This window comes from Lontra canadensis, unplaced genomic scaffold (genome assembly GCF_010015895.1).
Source record: "Lontra canadensis isolate GAN:19392208 unplaced genomic scaffold, GSC_riverotter_1.0 scaffold5, whole genome shotgun sequence".
Classification (NCBI taxonomy): Eukaryota; Metazoa; Chordata; class Mammalia; order Carnivora; family Mustelidae; genus Lontra; species Lontra canadensis.
In genome coordinates, this window is record NW_022630999.1 from 18,200,881 (window position 1) to 18,228,025 (window position 27,145).

Genomic DNA, 27,145 nt, shown 5'->3' on the forward strand with positions numbered 1-27,145 from the left:
AGGCTGCCTTTAAATCCTTCTCCTTGATTTACTGTTTTACAGTTATACTACCATATGGCTGGGTGTGCATTTCTTGTTGTCTTTCATAGCCGGTATACATTGGTGTATAATCTTCCTGGTTTTGAGATACAATTGACATATAACATTATATTAATTTCTGGTGTATGATCTAATAACTCATTATTTGTATATATTGCAAAATGATCACCCTGATAAGTCTGTTCAACATCTGTCACCACACGTAGTTATGATCTTTTTCTTGTGATGAGGACTTTTAAGATGTCTGTTAGCAACTTTCAGATATGCAACAGTGTCATTAACTGTAGTCACCGTGCTATGGTTACATCCTGTGACTGACTGACTGACTTATTTATTTTTATTTTTTAAGTTAAAATATTATGTATTATTTGCCCCAAGGGTACAGGTCTGTGAATCATGAGTCTTACACAATTCACAGCACTCACCATATAGCACATACCCTCCCCAATGTCCATCACCCAGCCACCCTATCCTTACCCCCCCACCCCCCAGCAATTCTCAATTTGTTTCCTGAGATTATGTCGTGGCCAGCACGACAAATCGACCAGGGTTGAGAGGGTAAGAGGATGCTGAAAAGAAATTAAGAGACAAGGAGATGGGGGCAGGAGGAACACCAAGGAGGATGTCCAATAGTGCCAATTTTATTCAAGGCAGCGAGGCATTATACAGCTAACAGAAACAATCATAAGAAAGTATCTATTTTTAGCTGATTACTAAAGAGTTTGCAACATGCACAGAAAATCCTTCAAGCTTTCCCATTATCTATTTCCCAAGCACCAACAGCAGACCCTCTAGCGCCAGATGTACTGACTTCAAGGCCACCCAAGACATAGTTTATGTAAGCACAGCACAGTCTTACAGTGGTGTAGTCTATAGCCCGTGCAAGGACAGCAAGGACCAGCCAAGAATTTCTAACCCTGGCCAAATCATCTCTATCTGACTAGCAAACATGTGGGAAGTCATGTAGGCGAGCGCACAACACATAGCACAGACCCTTTCTCAGTGCTATTCGACTTTATCGACCTAAGCCTTTTTTCCGCTATTCAGCCTTTAAAGGAATCACAAGTCAGGGCCTGGTTTGGTTCTCGTCTCAAGCCTTATCATGGCCTCCCACAAGATTAAGAGTCTCTTATGGTTTGTCTCCCTCCCCAGTTCCATCTTGTTTCATTTTTCCCTCTCTTCCCCCCACCTCTGCCCTGCCTCTCAAATTCCTCATATCAGAGAGATCATATGATAATGGTCTTTCTCTGATTGACTTATTTCACTTAGCATAATACCCTCTAGTTCCATCTATGTCGTTACAAATGGCAATATTTCAATTTTTTGTGATGGCTGCCTCGTATTCCATTGTATGTATATACCACATCTTCTTTATCCATTCATCTGTTGATGGACATCTGGGCTCTTTGCATAGTGTGGCTATTGTGGACATTGCTGCTATAAACATTGGGGTACACATGCCCCTTCAGATCACTACCTTTGTATCTTTGGGGTAAGTACCCAGTAGTGCGATTCCTGGGTCATAGGGTAGCTCTATTTTCAACTTCTTGAGGAATCTCCATATTGTTTTCCAGACTGGCTGCACCAGTTTGCATTCCCACCAATAATGTAGGAGGGTTCCCCTTTCTCCACATCCTCATGACTTATTTATAACTGGAAGTTTGTACCTTTGGCCCCCTTCACTTATTTCACACCTACCCCTACCCCCCTGCCTCTGGCAACCACCAATCAGTTTGCTGTATCTATGGGTGCAGTTTTGTTTTAAATTCTGCATTTAAGAGCAATTGTATGGTATTTGTTTTTTTCCTGTGTGATTTATTTCACTTAACATAATGCCCTCAATGTCCATCCTTGTTGAAAATAGCAAGATTTCCTTCTTTTTTGTGGCCGAATAATACATGTCTCTCTATGTGTGTATGTTACCTTTTCTTTATCCATTCTTCCATTGATACACTTAGGTTGCTTTCATATTTTGGCTATTATAGATAATACTGCAACGAATATGGTAGTGTGTATATATTTTTGACTTAGCATTTTCCACTCCTTTGGGTAGATACCTAGAAATGGAATTGCTGGGTCATATAGTAGTTCTATTTTTAATTTTGTGAGGAAGCTCTATGCTTTCCATGGTGGCTGCTCACATTTGCATTCCCAACCACAGTGTGCAAAGAGGCCGTTCTCTTCACATCTTCACCAACACTTGCTATCTTTTGTCTTTTTATACTGGCCACTTTTAGAGGTGTGAGGGGATACCTCACTGTGGTTTTGATTTACATTTCCCTGGTGGTTAGTGACACTGAACACCTTTCCCTGTGTCTGTTGGCCATCTGTATGTCTTCTTTGGGTGGTGCTTAACCTTTCCGTTCGCATTGTGGTAGCGCTGCATTTCACTGTGCCTGGTGTTTATGAAACTTCTGTTTACTCTTTGAGAGAATAAGCCTTTAATTCTCTGTCATAATAGGAGGAGGCGATGAACACTTGCCTGAATTTGTCGAGTAAGGAAAGGGATTTAGCGGCTGCAGGAAGCAAGCACTGGGGCTTGCATCCTGCCTGAGAGAAGTAACAAGGTCCAGGTATAACCGAAGTCCCCTTTGATAACGGTTTACAAAAGCACAGATACTTGTGTGTAAATACAAAGCCCTTAGTAGACATTTAAGTTTGGAGTCCTTTTAAAAAGGATGCTGCCCAAGAGGATAGCCTGGCAGCACAAGGAAGCCCAGCATTGAGAGGCTGTGGGATGTATTTCTCAGAGTGGAAGCTGAAAAGGGGCTGGGAGCAGCACCCCTCCCTGAGGGGAGCTGTGGCTGAAAGGGCCAGTGCAGGAGACCCTGGAAATCCCCAGGAAGCCTCCTCCCCACCCTCAACTGTGTTTTTGTTATCCCCCATCCACTTTGATTTTTCTGGCTTGATTCTCTCCGTTAAATATATTGTAAATATCATCTTAGTGAGGCTTCAGGAGAAAACAAAATGAAATGTCTTTGTTCATAGAAGTTTCTAAATTTTTTCTTAACATTTCAATTGTATTTTATGTAGTATTTGGATTTTACTTAATGTAATATTTAATGGGCATTATGGTGCATAATAATAACTAAACATCTGTGATCCTACCTCCAACCTAAGAAATGGAACAATTTCCTTTGATCTCATCTTTCTGTGTGGGATCCCTTGGCATCTTCTTCACACTCTGTTCAGAGAAACTTCCTCCTAAACTTGGGTTTCCTTGCTCATTTTTATTTTACTCTGACTTTGAAAAGTAAGTCTATTAGGATTTACTTTTTCTTGCTATTGATAATTCCATTATTTAAAGTCCTCTGGGGTCTATATCTGCTGACTCTTAACTGTGGCTTCCTGCTTCCTCCTGTGTTTATTTCTGTTTTTGTTTGTTCTCCTTTAATGATCTCATTTAGGATTGAATTTGATCATGAAACACTGCAGGACCCCAGTTAGGGATGTTTTGCACCATACTGTGCTTGTGTTTGATTCTGCTGGACCCCAACGGGGGCTGCCAAGCAGAGATTCCCTTATTTTCTCTGACTCGACAGGTGTGATCAGTTTCAACTCTAGAAGCAGGTGAGAGCACGCTTAGATTTAAACTTCTCAAGGGATACTATATGTGGAGACATTTGCAGCCAGGATTTCTGGAAAGTTCTCTTCACTGGAGGGTAGACTTTTCCACCATGTAGTCCATCTTCGAGATTCCTGGTTTAATGTGGGAGCTCGAGTTCAGCTCCCCAGGACTTTACAAGGGCCTGGAGTTTCCCACTTCCCCTTTCTCTGGTGAGCACACCGATTATAAGAAAACAAAACAGGCTTATTGCTGATAAGGAAAAAGTTTGGGTGGTCTATGTAGATCAAACCAGTTACAGCATTTCCTGAGGCCATAGCCTCATCCAGAGAAAGGCCCTGGATCTTTAATTCTGTGAAGGCTGACGAAGGTGAAGAAGTTCCAGCGGTAGAGTTCGAAGCCAGCAGACGTTCGTTCATGAGGTTTAAGGAAAGAAGCTGTCTTCATTACATCCAAGTGCAAGGTGAAGCAGCAAGTCCTCCAGAAGATCCAGCCAAGATCATTAACAGAGGTGGTGACACTAAACACCAGATCGTCAATGTAGCTGAAACAGCCTCGTATGGGACAAAGATGCCATCTAGGATTTTCATAAGAGAAATCAATGTCTGGCCTCAGAATTTCAAAGGTTGAGCTGACTTTCTTGTGAGGGGCTTATTCAGCCAATGACTTTAAGTTGAAGGCATTATGCTCATTCACACCCTGAAAATCCTGGAACCCTTAAGAGTTATGCTAAATCTCCTCTGCCTGTGCTCCATAAATGAAACAAAACCTGATAACAGCACATCTGTTTACAACATGCCTTACAGACTATTTTAAATCCTTTGTTGAGACCTATGCTCAGAAAAAAAGATTCAGAATATTGCTGCTCACCGACAATGCACCTGGTCACCCAAGAGCTCTGATGGAGATGTACAGCAAGATGAATGTTTCCTTTTCTCATGTCTGCTAACACAACATCCATTCTGCAGCCCATGGATTAAGGAGTCATTTTGACTTTCAAGTATTATTATTTAAGAAATACATTTCATAAGGCAGTAGCTGCTGTGATTAGTGATGCCTCTGATGGATCTGGGCCAAGTCAATTGAACATTCTTGATACATGGGAAGAGGTAACAATATCCACATCAAACAAGAGTTTGGAACTCCTTGGTTGGTTGAGTCCAACCCTCATGGATGATTTTGAGGGGTTCGAGTTCAGTGGAGAAAGGTGGTGGAGAAGTGGTGGAAGTAGTAAGAGAACCAGAATGAGAAGTGGAGCCTTGGGGGTGTGATGGAATTGTTGCAAGCTCATGATAAAACTTGAATGGATGAGGAATTGCTTCTAATGGATGAGCAAAAGTTTTTTCTTGAGATGGAATCTACTCTTGGTAAAGATGCCATGAATATTATTGAAATGACCACAAAGGCTTTGGAATTTCACCTAAATGGAGTTGATAAAGCAGCCTCAGGGATTGACTCCAATTTTGAAAGTTCTCCTGTGAGTAAAATGCTCTCAAACAGCCTCACATGCTATGGAGAAGTGATTCATGAAAGGAAGACTTGATTCATGTGGCAAACTTCGTGGTTGTCTTATTTTGACACATTGGCACAGCCACCCCAGTCCTTAGCAACCCATCCCCTTATCAGTCAGCAGCCACCATGTCGAGGCAAGCCCTCTACCAGCAAAAAATTAAGACTCACTGAAAGTTCAGGTGATGGTTAGCAATTTTAACAATAAAGTATTTAAGATATACACATTCTTCTTCAGATATAATGCTATTGCACACTTAATAGACTGTAGTGTAAATGTAACTCTTTAATGCACGGGGAAACCAAACAGTTCACTTAACTCACTTTATTGTGATACTCACTTCCTGGCAGTGGTGTGGAAACAAACCTGCAGTATCTCTGAGATATCCTGTACTTGAAGTTTTATATTATAAATGCTGTTAGGAGAAAAACTTGAATTTCTCTGCCGTTCAATTACATTTTAGTTGTCAGTATTACTACTGCTGCTGTTTTTCCTGTTTGGCTTTTGATTGTTATTTATTGCTAGTTTTATTGCAAAGATTAGAAAGTAAATCCATATTCTTCCTGCTTTATACTATTTAAAAAGTTTTTCTTTGTGCCATATTAGGCAGTTTTTTTAAAATTATTTTTTATAAACATATAGTATATTTTTATCCCCAGGGGTACAGGTCTGTGAATTGCCAGGTTTACACACTTCACAGCACTCACCATAGCCCATACCCTCCCTAATGTCCATAACCCCACCCCCCTTCTCCCAACCCCCCTCCCCCCAGCAACCCTCAGTTTGTTTTGTGAGATTAAGAGTCATTTATGGTTTGTCTCCATCCCAATCCCATCTTGATTCATTTATTCTTCTCCTACCCCCTTAATCCCCCATGTGGCATCTCCACTTCTTCATATCCGGGAGATCATATGATAGTTGTCTTTCCCCGATTGACTTATTTCGTTAAGCATGATACCCTCTAGTTCCATCCACATCGTCGCAAATGGCAAGATTTCATTTCTTTTGATGGCTGCATAGTATTCCATTGTGTATATATACCACCTCTTCTTTATCCATTCGTCTGTTGATGGACATCTAGGTTCTTTCCATAGTTTGGCTATTGTAGACATTGCTGCTATAAACATTCGGGTGCACGTGCCCCTTCGGATCACTACGTTTGTATCTTTAGGGTAAATACCCAGTAGTGCAATTGCTGGGTCATAGAGTAGTTCTATTTTCAACATTTTGAGGAACCTCCATGCTGTTTTCCAGAGTGGTTGCACCAGCTTGCATTCCCACCAACAGTGTAGGAGGGCTCCCCTTTCTCTGCATCCTCGCCAGCATCTTTCATTTCCTGACTTGTTTATTTTAGCCATTCTGACTGGTGTGAGGTGATATCTCATTGTGGTTTTGATTTGTATTTCCCTGATGCCGAGTGATATGGAGCACTTTTTCATGTGTCTGTTGGCCATCTGGATGTCTTCTTTGCAGAAATGTCTGTTCATGGCTTCATTTTTTTTTTTTTTAAGTTAAATCGAATGGAGTGTGTTCTCTCTGCAATATACTTACTTTATTGTTAAGGTCCCCTAAATAACAATAACAATTATTTTTACCCAGCTGAAATGTCAGTTTTCTAAGAGATTGTTACTTTCCCACCACTTTTTGTAAATTTCTCTTTCCTTGTCTTTGGATGTTACTCTATGTGTGTAAGTGTTTTATTTTTCAGTGCTAAAAGGTTGACTGAGAACCACCTTTTTTGGTACATTGTAATCTATACTACACTTAAATGATGTAAATAGCATGTTCACCACTTTAATCTCAAATGTTTGCTATATTTTGGTTTAGCTTTTTTACTTCAGACTTTATGTAAATGTTATAGCTTATAATGACCATATTTTTTTTTCATAATAATTTCCATTATGTAGGTTTCTACCTTTAGGCAATACATTTAGTTTTACACATTTTGGGATCATATAGAAATTGAATGATATTCACTTGTTCAACAAGTATTGAACACCTTCTCTATGCCAGGTACTTAAGAGACTGAGTATACAAGTGGACAATGGCCAGACCATATATAAATACAGAATTCTGACGCACAACCTATAGCTGTCTGCCCAGAAAATCAGTCATCTTGTCTACATTAACCATCCAGGCAGTCAACCTTCTCTGCGTCAGACTTGGAGGAAGTTAGACTTCCAACTACTATAACATTAGTCCAGAATGGCCAGGACTTGATTAATAACTGACCATTCCCTAATATATGTCTCCTCTTTCAACTCAGAACCAACTAGAGATAGCCCAAAATGCTTCTCCGACCAATCACGTACATGCTGTAATTCTTGTAAACCCACCTTTAGCTCCCCATTGACAACTGTGTCCAATTAAGACACACCTGAAATCTTCCCTTTTTCCATTATAAAGCTATTCCACTGCTCTGTCTGCCTTTCAGTCTCTGTGAAAATGCAGCAATGGTGGCTGACTCCCTTGTTATAGCAAGCTCAGAATAGATAGCCTTTGCTTGTTCTCATTTGGTTGGTCTTCTGTATTTCTATTTACTATTGTACGAAGAGTACTAGATCAAAGAAAAAGAAAAAATGCTGCTTCCTGGAACTTATGTTCTAGTGGGATAGCAATGGTAAGACACAGTAAAACATGGTAAGTTATATAGAATATTTGAAGGTTATAGTGCAGGGGAAGGGACATCAGGGCTTGGGGGCAGAGTTTGTAATTTCAAATGGAGTCAGGGAAGGCTCTATTGAGAAGGTAACATTTGGGCAAAGACTAGAAGATACTGAAGGAGTAAATCATATAGATGTAATGTCAAGGAGAAAGCCTTCCAGGCAGAAGGAACTTCAAAGCAAAGGCTCTGAGACAAGAGTATCATGGCAGGAAACAAAAAAACAAAACAAAACGAATCCCAGCAGGAACTTGGGGGGTGAACAAAGAGAGGGAAAAGAAGAGGAGATAGGTCAATGGCCTCAGTGTGGGGTAGGGCAGAGCTTGGAAAGATTTGCTTGACATCAGAAGGACCTTGGCTTCTGAATCAAGTAAGCTGAGAAAGAGGAGTGCAGGGTCTGACTTAGGTTTTAAAGAGACGGCTTGGCTGTTGTGTTGAGGATAAATAGGATGACCATACGACCTGGCTTGTGCAAGACAATCTTAGTTTATGCCTATTGTCCTGGTACCTTTCCCATTCAGAATGTCCTGATAGATGATGAAATGCAGGATCACCCTTACAGCAGACTACTGGGGAGCAAGGATGGGAAGTAAAGACAGTAGAAAGTTGTCAACAGAGCCAGTGGATTTCCAGATCGTCAGATGTGGCACATGGTAGAGAGGGGGGTAGGGGATTGGAGAATGGAGTCAAAGATAACTCTACTGTGTTTTTTGCCCAAGTAATTAGGAAATACAGTTTCATTAACTTAGGAGGAGAAACTGGGATCTAGTTTTTGGAAGAAGATGGCAGTTTGGTTTTGGAAATTCTACTTTCGAGTGGTCTGTTAGATAATCCCATGGAGATGTAAAGCAGGCACTTGAACGAGTTTGGAGTTGAATGGAGAAGGGCAGGGTAAATGTTCAAATGTGTATTCTCTACGTGTTGGGGACAATCCTCTACAAATACACAGTTCCCTGTCCAAACAATACAGCATAGCTCTGCCAACTGTTTGTGCAAACTGAGAAGTCGGGCTTAATATAGTTCGTCTTTCTTCCAGTAACCACTTCTGTATTCTATTTTTTGTGGGTTGTTTTGGTTTTTTTTGGTACTTGTTTTATTATAGGAGGGACAATAGGAGGAAGGAGGATTTATTTGCCTTTCCGGGCCTGATTGTCCTCAGCTAGAATTCCTGCTCTCTGCCCTCTGGCACAGAGCTCGACCACACTTGTCTGGCCTTGAAGCTATGCATGCAAGAAGCCCACTCAGCTGAAACTCCTCCTTCAGAAGATGATGAATATGGCATTCTTTGTCTTTTTTATCTTATTTCTTCTGAATTGTCTTGGATCACTTTTGCGTGGAAAATCTCTTCATCTTCAGGAGTGAGTTTGGCCCCCTTCTTGCAGCCCAAGGGCAAGTGCATAATGGGACTCAAACCACTGTTGGGACAGTGTGCTGTTACTGAGAATGACTCCATTCTCTACCAGGATCTGGGTGGGACTGGTTGGGATTGGATGTGCTGTAGACCACATTACTAATACTTGTTTTGTGCGTACAACACTTGGAGCCCCTGGATAAGATTTCTGTGTCCAGCCGCAAGTCCTGCTCCTTCTCATTGCCCACTCTCCCAACCCCGACACGGACAGTGTGTATGTTACAGGGGCTAATTCAGTATTGGCAATGGGACACCCCAGCCCCTAGTCCCTCTTCTCGGGCTGGGGCTGGCACTTGTGCCAGTTGTCATGACAGACACCCATCGTTTGGTGCTGGCTGGAAAAGAGATGCTATCATTTTGAAATATAGTAACTCCAAATAGACATATGACTATATTTATTAAATCTTCCCAGAAAACTAGAAACTCAATGGACCTTCAGATAAACTCCTGCTTCATTTCTGAATTACTTTACTTCTGGTGTGTATTTGAATAATCTTTTTTCTCTATTGCAATTATTGTTTTCTCTTCAGGACAGCAGTGATTAATACAGTGGTCCTCTATGGTCTCTCTCCAGGTACTGTATTTTAACTGTTTTCATCTCAGTCAATTTTTTTTAAAACTTAAGCATTTGTGATTTTTTTTTTCCCCTCAAGCCTAACCCTCATGCCACTGACCTATTATTGTGCTTTCTCCTTTGTAGAGTTCATAAAGCTAGCATTCCTTTGCTCCACTAGTTACCTTTCTGTTGTGTGTTTACAAATTTATTTCCTGTTTCACAGCGTTCATGTTTTGTTTAATTTTCGTGACAGGGAAAAGCAACTGTAATAGACTGTTTTCTTCACTATCTCTTGTATCCCATGTCCCTCCCATTGTCTTCAGAGGTTTTGTGCTGGGCTGTTTCTTTTGCTTACTCCTCTTTCCAAAGAGACAATTCTGTTCAAGTCCAAGACCGTAAATTCAGTTTATCAAATGAACTGGATGGGGTAAGGCTTACACAGAAGCAGTTTGATTCTTTCTGTCTCTGTTACTCTGTACAACATCGAACCTCTTTTCTATAGCCCTGACAGGACTTTGGGTTTCATAGCTTTAGCTACCAAGTTTAATAATAATAAAAAACAGTCTCATTAATAATAATAAAGTCATTTAATAATAATAAAAGTGCCTCACGTTAAATAATAATAAACAGTCTCATTCCTAATAATAAACAGGCACAAAAATATCTGTTCCGTCTAGTATCACAGCCTCAATATCCCTTCCAGTTTTAGACTTCACACGCTCAACCCCCTTCCCCCACCCCAGTTCGAGCCTGACTTGGTCTTGGATGCCCCCAGTGGAGAAGTCGGGAATGGCAGGTTGGCCTGGCCTGTTACTTTACTGGCCTTTCACGATTCATCTTCCTAGCTATTGCTTCTGCTCCCATCTGACCACTGACAGAGCAGTTGGAAAAGGACTATAAAGTCAGGGCAGGCAAGGCTTCTAGTCCAGTGTTGATGTCCTCAGCTATGGTGGATGATCCAATGGGGGGCTTTCGTGTGTCCCCACTTCTTTCCCTGTGGCATCCTGGGACAGAACGTGTAGTTTGTGACTCTCTGATGCTGATGTCTTCTCAGCTTCTGCATCTAGCAGCATGAGGCAATACATGTACAAAAATACTTGGCATGTCATATGTTAGCTATGATTGCTGCCCTTGCAAGTATGAGTGGTACTACTGTTGCCACTTTTTAGGAGAGTATTTTAACCTTTTAATGTGGGCTCGTTTTGCTTCGTATTAGTGTAAAAGAGGTGGTATTTGAATGGTAGATCGTAACTACCAACTTGGCACTTAAAATTTGGGGGAAATTTTATATATTGCAGATGATACTCTTTTTATAGAAAGAAAAGTATAGCTTGAATTTAATCCCAGTATTAAAATATACATATAAAAATATGTAAAAACACATATGTAAAAACACATATATAGTAACTGAGGATCAAAGGGCGGATGGGGCTTGCCTAGTCTCTAAGAGCTAACAGCAAGGACTGGGATATGAGATTTCAACTTCCCTCTCTGAACTTGGGCCTTGGTACCAGCAGTCTCTCCTCCTGGGGGGCGATGCTCCACATGTTTATGACTTAGTGAATATGGAAGGATTTCTGCTCATCTGATCTCACCTGATTCTTCCTGTTGTCTCAGTAGGTAGCCCAGTTGTGACAGATACTTTGATGGATGATGCAATTTTCCCTTAAGGAGTGAACCTGGCCTGTAAGGAGCAGTAAATATTTGTGAACCTTTAAAATAAAATAGCCACCAGATGTCACTCTAGACTATCTTTTGTCAAATGAGACTACTGTATCCGATGTTCTCAAATTTGCTTAAGGGGAAAAAAATGAGATCAAATAAATGGCATGCATCCTAATGTTGCAAGTCAGAAAGAATTTTCTAGGGTTATCTGAAGACTTAGAGTCAATCACAAGACTGCTATGCAGAAGGATGCTGTGGATTCTATTCTCCTGGAGTTTAGTGGGGTAAGCAGAGTCAGACACGCGAGAAATAAAGATCTGTTACCCTGACCCATCTGTACGCAAATGGTGTTGACCCCGACAGGAGAAAACAAAGTGAGGGAAAAACTGACAGCTTGGTAGGGGAGAGAGTTGCAAGTCTCGAAGGATATCTTTGATTAAGGTCAATAAAGTATAGGACCTGGGAGAGGCCACCTGGTGAGTTATGAAGTCCTGGGAGGGAAAGTGGGCTTAAAAGCATAGTCCTGTGAAGGAGACAGGTGGCTTGGCCTGTGGGGAGGACTGAGAAAACAGTGAGCCACACTGGGAGGGGTAAGTGGGAGGAAAGGGGGATACAAGGCTAGTAGGGTCGCCGGTATTCAGGAGCCCAGGCTCCAGAGCCAGGCTGCCTGGGTCCATATCCTTGCTCTGGCATGCACTAGTTGTTGGTAGCACTTTAGGCCATGTTATTTACCCATACTGTGCCTCAGTTTCCTTGTTTATAACGTGAGAAGATAACAGAATACCTCACTCATAAGGTCATGGAAAGATTAAATGACTGAATATTTTTCAAGCGTTGAGAAAAGTATCCAGCAGCTACATGAAGTATACATTACATAAATAGGGTTCTGCATAGAACTAAGTGAAAGAACTGAAAATAAAGTTAGTGATTGAACACAGGCCTGGGATGTGCCCAGTTCGGCACCTGTTCATTGATTACTGCATACCAGTCATTGGGATGGACTCTGCATAAAACTTCAAGCTGTGATAGTGTTGATAATAACTTCTATGTATTGAACTGTAACTAGGTGCTAGCAACTAACTTAAGTATTCGACGTGCATTTCTTGGTTTAATCTTCCCCAAAATTTATGAAACAGGTATTATTAGAAACAAGACCAAGATGTAATAACTAACGTTCAAGGTCACAGAAACAGTAAATGTCAAACCTGGGATTTAAGCCCAGAGCCTGATCATTTAACTGCTACTATGAATACCTAAGAGGCATTGAAGGATATTATCAAATCATGCTATTTTATTTTATGTTTTATTTAAAGATTTTATTTATTTATTTATTTGGCAGAGAGAGACACAGTGAGAGAAGTAACACAAGCAGGGGAAGTGGGAGAGAGAGAAACAGGCTCCCCGCCGAGCAGGGAGCCTGAGGCAGGGCTCAACCCCAGAACCCTGGGATCATGATCATGAGCCAAAGGCAGCTGCTTAATGACTGAGCCACCCAGGCACCCCCAAATCATGCTATTTTAGGGCCAAGATGGACTTTCCTGACCCTATAATTCAACTCTCCCAACGTATAGATGAGGAAACGGAGTCCCCTAAACATTAAGGGATTTGTTTAAAATCACTTGGTTGAGGACTGACAGTATAAGAACTTACATTTTCTGTTCTCAGTTCACTTCCGATCATAAGAGGTTTTGAAAGTACCTAGACAAAGCATCAATCCAGGACATTATTTTTATTTTTATTCAGAGAGACTGTTACACAACATCTCCTTCTGTAGGGCAACAGATGAGAATAATGTGTTTTCTTTTTGCAAGATGGCTATCTAACTGCAACTTGAAATATTTTTTTCTGTTACAGATGTAGATTAAACTGTGCCTAGAGTCAATTCACAGTCCTGGTCTCCCTGAGCACAATAAGCTATTCCTTGTTTAGAGCACTCCTCTTTGTATGATAATCTGTTTTGTCATGTGTCTCCCCAGTTGCAAGGCCTGTTGCTAATGGCAGAATCAAGGGGAGGATCAGGGATGTCATCCTTCCATAATTTCTTTTAACCCCGCCAAATTTTGCCCTCCAACAAATTATTCAATCTAGCAGTGATTTTGTTATGCACACTCAAAAGTAAGGTACATCACTGAACTCTCTCCAAGTCCCCATTCATCCTGTCACCCTAATTGGTCCTGATTTCTTATGTATAGACATTCTGTAGCTGCCATTGACAGCCCTTTGAGGCTTGTGACAGGGTCTTCTGGTTCACATCTGTTCCTACCAAAGTGCCTGTTGTGGAGAGCTTCTCAATGCACTCCCCGAGAAGCAATCCTTTGCTACATGAAAGGACTAAAATATCGACCTAAGGTTGTTTGTCATTGTTTTATTTGTCTGTTTTTCTTGTTGGCATTTTTATTTTGCTCCTGGGTTTGTGTAAACTCTGGTTATATTACAGAGGTTGCTGTTTTTTTAGGGCTTCTTTAAAGAACCGGAGCAAAGGGTAGAGCAGAAACCTGCCTGGGGAGTGTAGCATTTAATCCAAAATGTGGGATGGGGAGCGGTCTCAGGTTCCCCAACTGTATTCCTTGGGTTACTTGTTACAGTTATGCTAATAACTGTGCACTAAGGTTTGAGATAATATACAGTCATTTTTTTTTTTAAATAAAGATTTATTTATTTATTTATTAGAGAGCGAGAACGAGAGCGAGAGAACACAAGCAGAAGGAGTGGCAGGTAGAGGGAGAAGCAGACTTCTTGCTGAGCAAGGAGACCGATGTGGGACTTGATCCCAAGACTCTGAGATCACGACCGCAGCCAAAGGCAGAACTTAACAGACTGAGCTACCCAGGTATCCCATATACAGTCATTTCTTAGTGTCAGGGAGCTCATTCACATAACAAAGGCACCAAGAAATTCAGAAGTACAAAACAGAACAAATTAAATATGCTTGAACCATATTTTCTAAACTTCCTGAAAGTGGAGGGCACCTACTACCTAACCTCTTGCAGGAATACTGCTTTAAGGAACACTGGAAAATGTAGTTTCATCAAAAGAGCATAGGTTTGGATATGTGGAAAAGCTATCTAGCTGCAGTCAGTACTGTTTGAGCTATGACCCAGGCCTGGACAGAAGTTTCCCAAGCCACTTCCTACTAGACTGACTGTACTACATAAGGGGCTCATACTGAATATCAGTCAATTACGTCACCAAGCACTGTTGAGTTCAAATAAAGAACCCATATGTGTGATTTCATAGTCAATTATAAGTCTGACACTTAGAGTCGTAGCAGCTGGGGTGAATGTAGGTAAATCCCATGACCCTCTTGATCTTAATTTCACTTACTCTCAAATTATTGACTTGGAAAATAAACTCTGTGTCCTATCATTTTAAACCTGGTAATTTTCCCAAGCCCAGAGTTTTGGCATGAAATTGAGTACTTCTGTTCTAAACCCCTGATACAACCTATGAGAACCATAATGATTTGATCTGTGTATTCATTTCCAACTAGCAAAATGGAGATGTTTAAAATTCTTATTCTGTCCTAAATGAATGACCAGGAATACTGACCTATAGTTCTTCCCCTATTGTTCTTGTTCAAAGTCCCTAGATATTCATGAAAGATAACAGAGAGATCATCAAGTTCAGCAATAATGCCTAGTATTTGAATTGTGATTGAAATAATGGTATATCTATTCTCAAATGATGAACAGATTTTGTCAGACTTTCTTGGCACAGTTATGATGTGAAGTACAGAATGAGCGTAGCTGGAAGACTGACGAGGATTTGAAAAGCAGCATGGTACTCCGGAAGGAGTGTGCAGTTTTGAGTCATGCACACCTGAGTTTAAATTCTATTCCCATTATATACAGTCTCTGTGACCTTGGATACTGTCATTAGCCTTTCTGGGCATTCATTTTCTTAGCTAAAATCCTAAAGTAGCTATTCGTTTCGTAGTTTTTTTTTGTTTTTGTTTTTTGCTTTTTTTTAATAAGGAAAGCTATGAGTGAGAAAAGGAATATAAAATTAGAACAGAAGAAGGGTTTAAGGAGACACAAGTGAACATCATAAAAAGACAACTCCCAAGTACTGGTTTCAATGCAAAGAGAGAGCCCACCAGCCTTGCTCAGATAATTCAATAGACAATGAACAAAGCTAGAGGTTTGAGAAGTTGGGAACCTGTGTGTTTAGGCCCAGGATAGAGTCAGCAGGGTTGTCTGGGTAGGATTAAGGGGAACATCAGCTTTATAGGATTGAAAATGGCAACATGAACATGTTCTACTCTAGTAGGGGATCAAGACAGATCAGAGTGGGGACTCTAATTGGCCTGGAAGGAGGTTGGAATAATGCTCATCAGGGTGACAAGGCTAAAGGCATCAGGAGAGTCAGTATAATACTTCTCACCAGACCTGTCCCCCCAAATGGTGAATTTGAGTTTCCTTAATCCTAAGTGAAACAGATAGAACTTTAGGGGCCTACAATTAACAAAAGATCTCTGAATGTTATATAGTGATTTCTTTGGACTAAAAAGTCACTTATGTAGCACTTCTCAATACCCAAAGCACATTTACATGCATTATTATAGTGGGGCATTCCCACAGCTAATAGGTCTCAGAGAAGCTGAATGATTAGCATAAGGATACACAGCTGATACTTGGAAGATGGAAGATTGGCATAAAATATATTTTTTAAAGATTTTATTTCTTTACCTGACAGAGATCACAAGTAGGCAGAGAGGCAGGCAGAGAGAGAGGGAGAAGCAGGCTCCCTGCTGAGCAGGGATCCTGATGTGGGGCTCGATCCCAGGACCCTGGGATCATGACCTGAGCTGAAGGCAGAGGCTTTAACCCACTGAGCCACCCAGGCACCCCTGGCATAAAAATTTTTAAATCATGAAACTTAGCATTTCCCAGGATAATACAGTATCTTTCCCTGAAAGCGAAAGTTATCAGTTTCTATCCATCCTGTTCAGTGTACTAACTGGAAGAAAATCATGGGAGAGAAGTTTCCCTGGAAAGTTCAGTAAGGGTGTAGTTGTGGATGCTGAGGGTTGTTTCTCACAATAAGCCTATTTGTTGCAATTTAGCTCTAAAACAATGGCCCAGTGCCAGTACAATAATATATTTGAGAGTATTTACACAAAGTTGTACAACTTGAAAAATAAAACAGCAGGCCTTTATTTGGTGTGGATGGTTTAGGCCAGAGAGGATAAGTAGGTCGCATTCCAGCTACCACTTTCCCTTTCCATGACCATGCTTGACATCAATAATTGATCATAATATCCTTTCCCACTGGATCCATCGGACACTTCATAATTCTTCTCAATTTGGTATTCCTGGCAGGCACTGTTAGTTCAGAATTGGCTTATTTTCCATTTGTACTTAGGCACAGACCTGCCCAACAGTCTGCCTTAGCTTTTTGGTCCAGAGCCATATGTAAAACCTTGTTGTCTTTTCTAAGTAATATCCAAAAATAGCTTTTCATTCCCTTTATATGGCTGAGATCTATGAACAGGATAGCCTGCATTATTCCAATCTGTGCAAAATTAGGTAAACATTCCAAAGAACAAGAAATTTGTACAGGAACTGGCAACTGGTACTTTGTTCTACATCTTTGAGGATATTGTCATTTCTGTTTGGTGGGAAGACCAAGTGGCCTTCCAGTAGGCATTGGTGAATTTCCCTCTTCAAAAACATTATTGTTGTACACTTACCTCTGACAGTTCTAGAATTTAATTTTTTCCCAAGCACCCAGAGAATTTAATCCTTTCCTTTAGGAAGATCTCTCCAATGCATTGTTCATTGTTGCTAGTTCAGAAACCAGTTCTTTGATTCATAAGGTGTAAGACGGTGCTTTAAACTGAGCTTCACTTCTGCACCATAACTGAGGCCATGATACTCCATGTAACAAAGCCATATAAGAGCGTAGAATTGTTTTGCAGTTAAAGATATATCAGTCACTCCATTTTCTCAAAGTATATTTGCTTATATCTTTACCTCTATTTCCCTTTTTACCTCCCATCTCCCAGTTTTCATTTATTATCATTTTTGTTGGGGCAGGGGACTGTTGAGGGTAAATGTCTCTATTAGAAAAGTTCCTCCAAGTGATTTTGAAATCTTACCCCTTCCCCACCCCAAATAAGAACTTCTGATGTAGGGGCGCCTGGGTGGCTCAGTGGGTTAGGCCTCTGCCTTCAGCTCAGGTCCTGATCTCAGGGTCCTGGGATCGAGCCCCGCATCAGACTCTCTGCCCAGTGGGGAGCCTGCTTCCCTCTCTCTCTGCCTGCCTCTGCCTCTCTGCCTATTTGTGGGTCTCTCTGTCAAATAAATAAATAAAATCTTTCAAAAAAAAGTGTTAAAAAAAAAGAACTGATATAGTGAAAAGATCACCTAAATTTTAAGTGGAGAGACATTGTTAGATTTGATTCTTGGTCCTTCCTCTTTTCCTAAGGAAACTTGGTTATTCCTCAGATCTTCTTTGGTTGTAAATGACAGAAGCCCAAGTTAAACCGGCTTTTGGCAAGAGGAAGTTTCTAGCTGACATGCTTAAAATATTCAGGGTTGATTCTGGCTGACTTATGGTACAGCTGGATCGTGACTCTAAACAATATCATAAGGGCCATATATTTCTCCCTCACTTTGGCTGCTCTTTCTTCTGTTCTTAGATTCTATGTGGTAACCCTCAATCACTTTGGGATTACATCACTCTGATAATTCAACAAACCTCCAAAGAGGGGGAAAATTTCTTTCCCCAGTACATTTTCCAAAGGCCTTAGCCCCCCTTTTGGTTTGACTTGTCCCTTGGGCCCATTTCTGAAAGCAGTCACTATAGCCAGTGGGCATGGAACAACCTAATTTGCTTACTTCCGGGCAGAGAAGTTAATGCCTTGTACTTACCTTTACTGTTGTTGTGGTTGTCTGTGGCTGATACCTATTTTATGTTGTTCTAGATGTTAAATATTTTATATATTTTCCCTGTTCTTGGATTACAGGCTCATTATTAGAGTTGAGAATGGGTGTGCTTTCTCCTGAAACTTATAATCTGGAATTAGTGAAGTGATTGGTTCCTCATAGGAAAGCTACCCCAGAAGAAAAAGAAAGGAATGATCATTTTCTAGAAAATGACATCATGGCTTTAGGCTACGGTTCCCACATGTAAAATAGAAAACATAAATCATTCGATCTTATAAGCTGCCTAATTATTTTAATTTTCTGTGAAAAGGAGCTATACTTTGTATCCTTTTCTAGGACCTATTAAATATTTTCTATTAAACATACTTATCTCAAAATATATATATATGCATATGTCATGAGTGCATATATTGCTCGCTTTGCATATAAGGTAGTAACTGAGACAAAGAGAAGTCAGAGGATTCCCACTACCAAATGTGACAGAGCCAGCTCTGTGTTTCCTAGTGGACAGCTTTTTATTTTTTTTTACTGGACTATGCTAAAATATTCATGTCTTACCCTTGGCATATTAATCCTTTAAAAGGATTTTACAATGTATGAAAGTCTCTTTAGAAATAAAAAGCTATAACTCAAAGGTGTGTGTCTCAAATGCTGGAATTTTAGGAACTATTACCAGAAGTAAGTAGGGAGACCATAACTTTGAGAACACTGAAGCAAGGACAGGTTCTGTGCCATCACTTGAGGGAGTAATTGGTTTGAAAAGCCCCTGTATGCCTTGACTACCTTTCTATTTGTCTGGCCACCCTCTTGTGTTTTGGCATCATTTCATGAATGGCCGCCTCACCCCATACTTACTAAGATCTTCATTCTAACTTAGTATCTAAATAATAAAAATGAGCCACTTTTTTAGAACACGGGCTCTGCTACCTCCCTAGCTATTATCTTCACAATGTTAGGTTAACATGAGGGAAAATTTAGACTGGGGCGGAGTTTCTGATCACTTTGAAATCCTACTCTATTGAGTCCTATGTATTCCACAGAAAGTTCATTTGTTGATATTTTCAATTCACAGGGCTAAAAGACTTTCTCTCCCCATCTTGCAAATGTTTCACATAGCTATTGTCAGCTAAGAATTTGAAATCCAGGGGTGCCTGGGTGGCTCAGTGGGTTAAGCCGCTGCCTTCAGCTCAGGTCATGATCTCAGGGTCCTGGGATCGAGTCCCACATGGGGCTCTCTGCTCAGCAGGGAGCCTGCTTCCCTTCCTCTCTCTCTCTGCCTGCCTCTCTGCCTACTTGTGATCTCTCTCTGTCAAATAAATAAATAAAATCTTAAAAAAAAAAAAAAGAATTTGAAATCCAAAGCAGGGGCCCAATGCAAGACACTCCATCTCATTCATGTGAAAATCACTTATTGAATGCTTATTCTGTGTAAGTCTGGGAGATATATAAAGAAGAATTGCTGTCTTATAGAGATAAGACCCAGGCATAAATCATTACAGTACAAGACAGATGGTAATATGTGTCATGGGTGAGGAATAGATAAGTTGCTGTGAGAGGTGAGAGGATAAAGAAATTACTGTGGTCTAGACGGACTCAGGGGTGCTGTGCCTGGGCATCTACGAGTAAATGACTTAGTTCACATGCTCTTAGGCTCAAGTCAAAAAGCATGTTCACATTTAATTCCAGGAGAAAGGAAAGGCTTCACAAAGGAGGAGAGGTTGAAGCTGAGTCCTGCAGAGGTGACTAAGATTCAGAATTAAGACGATTCCAGGAAATCTTGCTGAGGACTCCTATTCTCCCGGAGAAGGAACAATTTAACCCATTTGCAGCCATTAGATCCCTAGCTCAGGGGTGGGTGACAGCTAATTGTCAGAATGAGAAAAGTAGACACCGCAATACGGATGTGGATTGAAAGAGGAAATGCCAAACACGGCTCCTGGCTGAGGAGTGATGAAAAGACAATGGGAGTTGGAGAGCACATCCTGTGTTGAACAGCCACTAAGAACAAGGAGAGACCTATAGATCTAAAAGAGAGACCTATAGATTAAAACATTTTTTTTTAAAAAGACAAAACTGGGAAGACAATAGAAGGGCAAGAATGATACAAATGAGATACTTGGGAAATGGATGTACCCTTTCCTAAAACTAAAATTATTTCTTTTTTATAGATGAAAATTAGGATGCACAAAGGGAAAATTGTTTTGTTTCCTCACCGAAGATAGGCTTCATTCTGGGTGCTGAGAATACATCAGCGAATAAGAGAAGTGCCCTCGGAGCCTATGTTTTAGTGAGGGGTGGGAAGGAAGGGATGAGGGAACAATCAGCAATTACATATGTAGTATGTTTTACGGCAACTTCTGCCTCAGGACTGGAGTTTGAATCCTTTCCAAATAATCTACGCCAACGCTCCATTCTAGTTCTTAGTCTTAATTTAAGATTTTCCTTTCTAGTGGTTATTCAGTAATCCTTTTATCATTTAGTCCATTCCTTTATACATTGATTCAGCAAATATTTGAGCACCTACGACAGTCCAGGCTTTGTGATGGGCACTTAGAATACAACAGGCAACAAGATGGACAGTGAGTCCTGCCCTAAAGAAATTTATTTTCTAGAACAATCTTACCTAATAGAACCTTCTGCCTTGATGGAGGTGATCTAAATTGGCACTGTCCAATATGATTCCCACTAGCTAGTGTGAGCATCGAAGGATAGCTAATGTGACCAAGAAACTGAATTTATAGTTTTATGTACAGTTGATCCTTGAACAACACAGATTCAAACTATACCAGTCCACTTATATGTTGATTTTTTATAGTATGGCACTGTAAATGGATTTTCTCTTCCTTATGATTTTCTTGATAATTTCTTTTCTCTAGCTTACTTTATTGTAAGAATACCATATATAATACATAAAACATACAAAATAAGTGTTCATCAACTACTTATGTTATCAAGAAAGCTCCCAGTCAACAGCAATCTATTAGTAATTAAATTTGGGAGGAGTCAGAAGTAATCAGATTTTTGATTATAGGGAGTTAGAGCCCCTAGCCCCCTGGTTCAAGGGCCAACTATAATTTTAATTTATAAAATTTAAAAAATTTTTAAAATTTATAAAATTTAAAAAATTTATATAGCCACACGGTCTATTTAGCCACATGGACTAACTGGTAGCTGAGTTGCACAGCATAGTTTTATTGTCTATCATCACAGAAGGAGTTAGAGAAAGATTCTCAGGGCACACAGGAAGAGCCCACTAATAGGGAAATAGCTTGGCATGTTTGAGGAACTGAAAAAGAATGGCTGGAGGCTGCTAAGAAGTAGTGTTTTTAAGAAAAATTTGGAAGGGAGGCAGGAGCCACATCATGGAAAAAACTGAGCAGTGTGTATGCTGATAAAGAGTACCGTGTTATCTCCTGAGTGCTCTGGCCCCCTCCTAACTGATGATTTTCCATACGGCCCGTGTGCTGGAGCTCCTCTTAGCATCTACCGATCACATTCGACCAACTGCCTGCTCTGTTATGTGATTCACTATGAAAATGACATCATCTGCCATGAAACAAAAACTTAAATTAGAAATGTCCATGTTTGCAAGAAGCAAAGCAAACAAAATACTAATTTAAAAATGTTGTTTTAATAAGCATAATCAATTATAAGTGACTAAAAGTAAAAGAACTATTTTTTCCCTTTTATTTTATTTTTTTAACATTGCTGGAAGGAAGGTAGCTTATGAGGTCTGAGAACACTGATTTCCCGAAAGCCTTTGAGAGAAAACACGGGGGAGGTAAAGAATAGAAAATTGACTGAAGATAAGTTAACTTCGAAAGCTGTCAATCCTTGATTTGGAGTTTCTTCTCTAAATGTGTGGTTATTCAGACTGTAGAGATAAGTGATCTATGCCTAGAAATAGTCAAAATTCGGATGAAATGCTTATGGTAGGGGTGCTAACATATAGCTATGTTTTCCACTGTCACTTTCATGAGTGTCACTGATTTTAAAAATTGTCGAGAACTTGGATATTAGAATGTAAATTCCGGGGAAATGTTTATATACTTTCTCTGTAGAACCATGGTACAATAGTTTGGGTTCTAGTGCCCAGGAAATTCCCCTTAACTGGGAGAAAAAATGTAAAATGTCATTATGTGCTTTGTTCTCTAGAAACAGACCTTTCAGCTAAAGAGCAGTATGTATTTCAGATATGCTAATTATTAATCTCTAATGACTAATACTGACTTGAATGACTATTTCAAGTTCTCATCTTCCCTAGTCTAACACCAAGCATGTGCGTGTATTGTGCATTGACAGGTTGTTTTCATAACGGAATGTGATACTAAATTGAGCCTATAAATTAAACCATGTATTTTGAGCTAATCATTGTACCGGAGCTCTCTGGCCATAGACTTGCCAAAATTCTTTCACACGAATCTTGTCATTTCAGACTCTAAACATCCTCATTAGAATGAAGGTAGGGCATAAGGTATAATCCACTTCTTACTTACAGGGGCCCTGTGGGACCCTCTGTCACGTCCTGGGAGATTGAATGAAATATGGACAGAACTTGAAGTGAGAAGACAGGCCATTTGCTGCCTTCTTTTTCCTCTTCTTCTTTTCCCTTCCCCCATTTCCTTCTCCCCCTTCCTCCTTCCTGATGGAGGGAAGAAGAGTACAGATTCTCCTCTATACCTTCTTCAATATTTAATGTCCTATGCTGGCAAAACCATGAATTAGGTGTAACAGTACTTTGGATTTGGAGAAAGAAAAGTCTGTATATCAATTAGGAATCTTCGTACTATAAATAACCAAAATGTAACTCCTAGTGGCTTAAAAATCAAGGGGATGTATTGACTTTCATATCTTAGAAGTCCAGAGACAGGGCTGGCTTCAGGACTTAAACAATGAAATAATGACCCATCACTCATCTCCTTGTTCTCTGGATTGTTTCCATCGTCAGATAAGCCATCTCTTCACTTAGTCACTCAACTCATGTTTTCAGAAGAGAGTTCCACGTTTTAAAGATTAAGAAGCACACAGCAGAAAAGGGCATAAGTGTGACAGTCAGGAAATCTGGACTCTAGTCTCAATTCTACCACTGTCTGTGTGAACTTCTCCTGTTAAAGTGGTGAGAGAAGTGCAAGCTAACTACATCTTTGTAGTAGAAATCAAGAGTATGGTATGTGTGTGGCAGGGGTGTGTGTGTGTGTGTGCAGGGGGTTTTCCTAGGGAGGGCCGCTGGGAGGGAGAGTTCCTTGGCCCCTGCATTTCCAGAAAAGAGATTTTCTCTATTCAGACTCACATATTTCATACGCCCACCCCAGACTCACGTGTTGGGCCTTGAGCAGTGGAGTTTTACCCGTGTGTCTGAGCCACTTAAACCATGGAGTGAGTGGAGAAGGGGACAACTTGAAATAGGGAACTGTTCATTATTAGAATTATGGTGAACATATTTTGGGTGGTCTTTTATCCAAACATTACATGCACTAATTCTCTAAAAATCAAACCTATGATCTCAGCTTTCTAAGTATCAAGAGCCAATCCCTTTGGCTAACTGCTCATGGAACCAGAATACATCTCTCTGCCTTGCTCTCATAAGGAGTCCCCAGTCACAAGATGCCCAGAGGGGAATTGGGCTATTCCAGATGGCTTTGATCCATGCCAGTACTCTTCATTATGTCAACTTTCCTTCTGACAGCTCACATGGAACATGTCACATCTTGAAAGAGGAGTTTTCATTAACTACTTTGCTGCTGCCAAATGGAATCAGTGTATTATGTGACCCCCTGCCAGAAAGTCAGAGAGAGGGAGATGTTCCTTTTGTTTGCAGCACCAGCATGGCTCACACCAGCAAACTGAAGGCTCCTGTTTTTTAGAGATCAGTGGATTTCCTACCCCGTATGGGGTAAAGCCTCTTGACTCCTTTAGCCAGGGAAGGTTACATTGCCCATGGCAAAAAATGAGCCTAGAATCCAAATGTTCTACCTGGTAGTACTATGTTGTTTCTACTGTATACTACTTAGCTTCTAAAATCTGAAGTGTTCTTTGTAAAATATGAATTGAGTAAAGGATATGCATTTGTTTTGAAAAGAAAGTTGGCCACCATCTTTTCTTCCTTCCCATCTTTCTACCATCTATGGCCAATCAGTACATCTACTTATTTTATCCATTCAGTGCTTCAAAATATTTTTACCTTTTGATCTCCACTATCTAGGCCACTGTCCTCTTTCTCTTAGACTAGTGTGTAATATCTTAAGTAGATTCTCTGCTCATGGCAGACAGAGGACATTGTCTAAAATATGAAGGTAGTCCTAGCAGTGCCCTATGTAAAACTTCTCCGTGGCTCCCACAAGAGAGAAGTTTTGCTTCAACTTTAATTCTCTAATGAGGTTCCCTCCACTATTTTTCTTACCCAGTCCCCATGCCTGTCCTCCATGACAGCACAGTGACCTTGCTTATTTCTTAGAGCCAACTCTTTTTCTTTTTCACCACAAGACCTTGGCATATGGTATTGCCCTTCCTTGGAATATTCTTCTCCTTCCTATCCCCACTCCCTTGATTAAAAAATGTCTACTCATTCTTTAGGTTTCAGCTTAGAGGTCTCTTACTCTGGCAACATTTCCCCCAGCTCTCCGTTGGCATAGCTGCCTCTGTTATTTGCTATTGGCATCCATTGCCAATGGTTATATATATATATATATATATATATATATATATATATATATATATATATATTTTATTCTTTTTTTAATTAACATATAATGTATTCTTTGTTTCAGGGGTACAGGGCTGTGAATCATCAGTCTTACACAATTCACAGCACTCACCATAGCATATGCCCTCCCCAATGTCCATCACCCAGCCACCTTATCCCTCTCCCCTACCCCCAGCAACCCTCAGTTTGTTTCCTGAGATTAAGAGTCTCTTATGATTTGTCTCCCTCCCCAGTCCCATCTTGTTTCACTTTTCCCTCCCTTCCTCCCATGAACCCCTGCCCTGCCTCTCAAATTCCTCATATCAGAGAAATCATATGATAATTGTCTTTTTCTGATTGACTTATTTTGCTTAGCATGATACCCTCTAGTTCCATCCACATTGTTGCAAACAGCAAGATTATTTTGATGGCTGCATAGTATTCCATTCTATATATATATATACCACATCTTCTTTATCCATTCATCTGTTTATGGACATCTACATTCTTTCCATAGTTTGGCTATTGTGGACATTGCTGCTATAAACATTTGGGTGCACATGCCCCTTCGGATCACTACATTTGTATCCTTAGGGTAAATACCCAGTAGTGTGATTGCTGGGTCATAGTATAGTTCTATTTTCAACTTTCTGAGGAACCTCTGTACTGTTCTCCAGAGTGGCTGTACCAGCTTGCACTTCCACCAACAGTGTAGGAGGGTTCCTCTTTCTCCACATTCTTGCCAACACCTGTTGTTTCCTGACTGGTTAATTTTGCCATGGCTATGATATTTTAACCCTCCTTGTAAGCTTTCTGTTGTATCAACCTCTTTGCATGCACTCCCCAGTCCCTTTACATAAACACATTGCATATGCTCACCCCACACAAATACACAGTTCACAACATTCACTAAGCCTTGGAAGTCAGGAGACAGAGCACACTGCCAAATGGTGAACTCTACCTCACATAGGCTCTACTTTTCATCTCCCTTTCATGTTATCGTTGACTGAATGAGGAGTCTTCTCCACTATAAATCCAACATCTACCAATGGCAATTGTATCAATCACATTTTTTTTCTTTTATAATCAAATTTTCCTTAGCTTCCACCTAAAAAGAAAGTGATTTTCTTGGGACATGTGTAGAGCATGTCCAACTCCCCACCCCATCTTTATCTATGACAACACTTAGTTTTCTTAGTTTCTTCATTCAGAGATATGTGACAGTTATTTGTAGATTCTGGATCCCAGGAGTAACTCATACCTAAATCAGAACTGAATTCTTAAAAAACCCCCAAAAAACAAAAAACTACTTTCTAGTAGTAAAATTTAAAGGAGCCTCTTAAGAACGACTTAAATGTTGAAGTGAGCAGAATCTCCCCTTGTAAGTGTCCACCCAAGGTCTGAGAGCCTCAGGCTTAGAAAAAACTTTGAGGTCCTCTTTATGATCCTGTGACTGGTTCTTCTTCAAAAGTTTTGTTTTTGTTTTTGTTTTTTTTTTTAATTCCAGTCATTTGTGTGCGTATGTGCATGAGTTGTCCTGGTGTAAGTCACTGTTAATTCTCTAGTGGATCAAGTAAATAATTTCCTAAATATATTTGCTTCTTTAACCCTTGTTCTTCTGTAGTTGATTCTCAACATAGTACCTGGAACGATACTTTAAAAAATAAATCCTATCACTCCTCTGTTCACACCTCCTAAAGCTTCCTTACAAATGGTGTCAAGTCCTCCAGGATCTGTCACCTGTGACTATCCATACCTTTCTGCTACTGTGATCCTCTCACCAGTTCCACTCCAGCCACATTGTCCTCTGTGTTCCTCACACATGCCAGGTCTGCTCCTACTTTTCAGCGGCTCTGCCTCAGCCGGCCACAATACCTTCTCTCCCCCAATTTCCACATCATTCACTCCTTCCCCTTCAGGTCTGTACTCGGGTGCCCCTTTCTCAGTGACACCAACCTTCATCACCCTATTTAAAGTACTACTCATAATGGCTCTCTGATCTATATCATAACTTTGGTTTGTTTTCTCAGAACTCTTTATTAATTTGTTTTATAATTGACCTACTTATTAGGCTTGTTATGTCTCTCCCCCAAAGAGAATGTAATCTGCAAGAAGGCAGGGTTGGGGGCGCCTGGGTGGTTCAGTGGGTTAAAGCCTCTGCCTTC

General features: G+C 40.4%; 1 pseudogene; it reads right to left on the reverse strand.

Annotated features, from left to right (window-relative positions):
- Window positions 1-8,872: 8,872 nt before the first annotated feature.
- LOC116864418 lies at window positions 8,873-26,942 on the reverse strand (annotated as a pseudogene).
- Window positions 26,943-27,145: the final 203 nt, after the last annotated feature.